The sequence below is a fragment of the Parambassis ranga genome, chromosome 10, assembly GCF_900634625.1.
Source record: "Parambassis ranga chromosome 10, fParRan2.1, whole genome shotgun sequence".
NCBI classification, from domain to species: Eukaryota; Metazoa; Chordata; class Actinopteri; family Ambassidae; genus Parambassis; species Parambassis ranga.
The window spans coordinates 4,458,200-4,463,509 of NC_041031.1; the positions used below are offsets into that span (position 1 = coordinate 4,458,200).

The window sequence follows — 5,310 nt, forward strand, 5'->3', positions numbered from 1 at the left end:
GGGGAAACTTGTCAGGTTGGTCACAAGTTTTGTAGGTATTGGTGAGAAACCACAACAAACATGTAGCTGTTCTTTGTGTTTTGTGCCAATTGCCACTGCTGGGATTCTAACAGGCTAGGTTAATAGCACCTCATCAACAATATATGCTGAATTATCATGGGTCTGAAAATGATGGCAGTCCTCTTGTGACGTCTTTTTCAGTTGACAGTGTCTGGATCAAAGAGGAGACAAAAAAGTTCCTCAGTATTAAAAAGGAAAAATGACAGACTCCAAGAATTTTGACTGCCAAGTTATCTTCTTTTGTTGCCAGTATGTAAGTTCTACTTCTTGTGCATTTTATTATAGCCATGTTACAATATGTTGCCAGTATCACCATTTTCCGACAAAATTAGTGGAGTTTATCTGCTCCAACAGCTTGATGAAAACACATATAATTTGTATATGTGTTTAATGCCAGGCCATTGAAATATATCACATTACAGTCAGATAGTCATACTGGCATCACATTATGATGCCAGTATCTGACCTTTGTGTGTCACTTAATGCAGATCCAACTGCCTTTCCTTGGCAGATATTGCACATTGGTCGAGATTGGATTGGATTGGATATTAGACCAGGTTGATGCCCTATGTGTGTAAGTATAGTCCACCAACGCACTGCAGATACATGGCACAGCAAACAAAGAACTGAAGTATGATTAGATCATGCCAAAGAATCAGCCCCATTTTCTGGCTCAATATCCGATATCTGATTGACATTGGATCAGTACAAAATGGTCCAATATTTAACTTATGCTTATAAAAAAAATTGGAAATAACAGACCCACCACTTGTCTTCTGAAAGGATAAAAAACATGTGACACAGAGGGACTTAAGCCTTTTAAGTGTGATGCACTTGACTTCATGTACCATCTAAACTCAGCCACATAGCCTTGATCTATCCTTCACTGGAAAGAACATGTTGGTTGAACAGAACACAGTTTGGCCCTGATTGCATTGTCATGAACTCTCAGTGCCAAAGTGCTGGAATATTTTCATCTGGTGTCACCATACCTACAAACAGAGGTTATAGGAGGAAGACGCTAATGTATCAATTTATGCTAATTTACGATCATTACGCCTCATTAGCCTGAAATTTATCATCAACCTCATTAGTGGCACAGTGCAGTAAATGAAGCTAAGGAGGCAGAAAGCCTGGTATAGTAAATAAACTGATAATTTACTGGAAATTACTTGTTTACTCTAAGGTTTATTTAGGCTTGGTAAAAGACGCTAAATGCTTTGCTTACATTTGCAGTCGATCAGTGTAGCCTATATAGTCATTGAAAATACTGGCCTGTATTGCACTCTCTCTATCTCTATCTCTCTCACACACACACACACAGACACACACTATTTTATGACTTGATGGTCATGAATATGCAGGGATGGGATCAGGCCTCTTGTATAAACTGACAGGAAGACAAATGATGCAACATGCTGAAACACATACTCACTCAACACTTCAATTACCTAAAAAAAAACACAAGTATGTATTTATACAGTATGTATGGCACGGAAGTGCAAGAGAGGGTGGAACATTGACAGCTACATGTGGGAATGACTGTATGAATGAGTGAAAGACAGATGGCATGTGGTTGATGCTGCTTAGGGCTGCAGGTACAGTATGTACATATGGCAACATGCTAATGCTAGCAGCTACTTGCAGTACATCAAAAGCTATCTAGTAGCTTCCATTCAGCAGCCGGCCATTTATATCCTACTGAGATGCACTGAGGCTGAGAGCTGGTTAAGTGTTTCCATCAGCAGTAAGAGTCATTTATTGGAACAAAGACGGCGGCACTTTCTTTGCAGTTGAAGAGTAAGCATTATTCATGTGGCTTAGCCATATAGTAAATACACTTATAATCAATGTCCAATCTGAAATTCATGAACCATGAACATGGATCTGTAAATATACTACCACATTGACCAAGGCTCTGGCATTGGACTGTCCAACTGTCTACACAAGGATACGTCAAGTAGCTACATGTACAACAAGTGCACTTAAAAGCTCAGCTTTTGTCCTGCTGTGATCTTTTGTCCATCACCTCAATTTGCTAATGCCTTCACTAAAGTGAGGAGAAACAGTGACAACAAGTGATGCACACCAACTCTAAAAGAAGAGGCACCGGAAACGTTTATTGATTTTCAAAGTGGAGACTAGTAGGTACACCACAATTGCTGCCACTAGTAATACTACCTCAGTAGAGAGGTTTCTAATGCTTTTCCAGTTACAGTGACATTCCGGTCAATATTTTCAGATTACCCCTGACAAAATAAAAGTTTTCCATACACAGTAGTGGTGATACTGCCTGTCCTGGTATTTTCTCGCTCAGTGGTACTGCATTGTATTCCCTTAAAATTGATTTAGACTTTTTTTTCTGGAAATGTGCACTGTAAAAACGATAACTAGCGGTTGTTGATCTTAATAAAATTTAAAAATTGATGTGACTCAAAAGTGAACCTTTGCTGTATGCAACGATGAAAAACATGTTGTCTCAACATGTCTGTCTCTAACTGCCTCTACACTCATATTTTCTCGTCAGCTCAACAAAGACATGAGAGTTGGCATTTGAGCACCTTGCTAATGCAACTCTCTCACTTCACATACGTCATCTGCGCATGCGCATTACACCCAGCCTTTCAGTCTGAGCGGGAAAGAAGCCCTGTTCAGCCATTTTGTCTTCAGCAGTGACTGGATTGCCTGCCTTTGAACAGTTTTTCTGCATTTTTCTGCATAAAACGTAAGTGTATGTTTTTGTGACTACCTTAACAATGAAAGAATGTTTCACGATGTTGTCCATCCTAGCTTAGTATTTCAGATTAATGAATGCGTTGATTAGTTTAAGGAGGCCATAGTTCGTGACTATGGGGGTGGGGTGGTTTGTGGGAGGTTGTGTGTCTTTAATGTGGACAGAGAGAAACATTTAAGGGAAGAGTGGCACAAATGTGTGCCAAAATACGCGTTCTTTTTCGGTCAGTTACAGCAAGAATTACGTATTTTCGCGGCATGGCATTATAAGGCGCAGTCTCAATTCTGGGGTCTATTTCTGTATTTGACACATACATAAGGCACACTGTACTATAAGGCGCATGTTAGCTAAAACATACCAGTACGTAAATAAAAAGGGAACGGGAGAAAAACAGTGAGTTAAGTCTAACTTATTTATTATGAAGAAATTACTTTTTATATACCTGCCAGCTTCCCTCTCATCACTGTCACAGTCTCTGTCGTTGCCGGCTGGCTGTTCAGAAATTATTATTGTTATTGCTCAGAAATTATGACGGCAAAAGAAGCTCGGAAAACAGTCAGTGCAGATACATGAGTTCACGCATCCACAATCCGTTCACATACGGTGGCGTAACTCGCCCGGCGCTGCCTCCCAGTAAAGCTGTGCTCGCCGTCTGCCATCCTTCGCTCCCGTGCCGCTCGCAACTTCACTTTAAACGCCCCGTTTACGCGATGTCCAGCAGTTGGAATTCTTCTGTTAGCCCTCCCGGGATTACGGCAAACTCTGCATTCATCTGTTTCGCCTGGTTTTTTATACCGGCGGTGAGACGGCCGCACTCGCAGTAAAGCAGCGAGGGTGATGCGTGAACACATCCGTCTCTTTACATAAATCTCCCTGAGTCATTTCCCCTCGTCCTCGCCCTCGTCGTCGATTGCTGAAAGGCATAGCAAGGAAAAATGTAAAGTGTTCAAAAGATTAAATGTGTTGTATTGACTTAGACTGAGCTATAAAATGGTTATTTTACACTGTGTTCCTGGATAAAACCCAGAAAATGTCTGTAAAACATTTTAGGTCATTTTAGGTAGAATTATTCTAATGTTTGAACTGAAAGTAGGATGTATGTTATGCTTTTTATTCATAATGTTATTTAGTCTGATAGAAAACCTTATACATTAAAAAAACAGACGAGGCAACCATGTATGGTTTTGTTAATGCTTCAAGATATATCATACTGGCAAAATTGTTGTTTTGCAAATGAAAAGGTCTGCAACGAAACTGATTGTGTTATATGTCTCTTGTGTTTCAGGAGTTGATTGTATGCAGTGCAAGTTTTGTAAGTTCACAAGCTCCAGTCAAGACACTCTTTTGAAACATTGCCGTCTTCACCATGGAAAAGGTGCGCAGTGGCCTTGTGTTCATATAGACTGTGTTTGCGTCTTCAAAACACCTGGTGCCTTAAGGTCGCACCTCTCTAGAATTGAAGAAATGAAGAAGAAAAGAAGGGACACATCACTTATACAGCACAAGATGGAAATGACATTTTCTCTAAGACGTAAAGAGATCGTTGAGGGGCAGCCCATGGTATCAGAGGTCCAGGAGAGGTGGCCTGCACTTTTTTCGTGTGAGCAGGTAAGACTGAGATTGGTGTAATTGTTTGTCTCACATGCTTACAGTGACTGCAATTGAGAATGATTGATTTATACTTATCAACTGTAAATTACATCACTTCCTGCTTTTCAGATTTCTCAAGAATTTCGTCGGATCACAAGCAAAGACCTCCTAGAGTCATTCAGAGCATCCCTCGACATTTATGTGCCTCGCCTACTGAAACTGTACCGGGCTAGGAAGGGGGCTTTTGGCCAGAAAATGGAGGATATACACTTGATGAACAGGTAATTTAGTGTAAACGTCTGAAGCTAATGCATTTATAAATTAAGGTATATTAAGTAAACACATAGACCATCAAACCCCTGAGTTTGATGTCAGAGTGTGTCAGCAAATGCAAAGGGTTCATTGGTGACATTTAATAACTAATAATTGAATTATCATTTGTAAACATTTATTTTTAAAGCAAGCACAACTGCTTACTAGATACAATAATTGACTACCTAACATAAAAGCGTAAGTACAAGGCCTTTAGTACAAGGTTTACATTTGCAAATTAGTCTTTATCTATGCTAATTTTCTTAGATTTTTGATCTAGAAATCCAGAATCTAAACAATTTTACCAGTGAATGAATGAAATGTATTTATCCCATGTCTAAGTTCTAAAGCATGATCTGACCTGAAGTGATTTTAGTTAAATTAAAGATGGCACTGTATTAATGGATTGATTGTGTTTTTCTGTTGAGACATCAGACATTCTGGCTCATAGAAAAACAGCAGCTCTGAGAGGACTCCCCATCTTTGTCCGAGATGACACTTCCAAGTTTTTCCTGGAATGTTCAGTAAGTATTCTTAACAGTCAAAACATGACTCATACAAATGAAGTTAAAATTAAAAATTCACTGTGTGATTTCATAGCCAATGCATTTCAG

At 39.5% G+C, this 5,310-nt stretch overlaps 1 long non-coding RNA gene across 1 annotated transcript; it reads left to right on the forward strand.

The window, feature by feature from the left end:
- Positions 1–2,698: 2,698 nt before the first annotated feature.
- On the forward strand, positions 2,699–4,624 carry LOC114442916 (uncharacterized). Its single transcript, XR_003671394.1, has 3 exons — positions 2,699–2,785; positions 4,080–4,402; positions 4,514–4,624. It is a non-coding gene; the product is annotated as an uncharacterized LOC114442916 (long non-coding RNA).
- Positions 4,625–5,310: the final 686 nt, after the last annotated feature.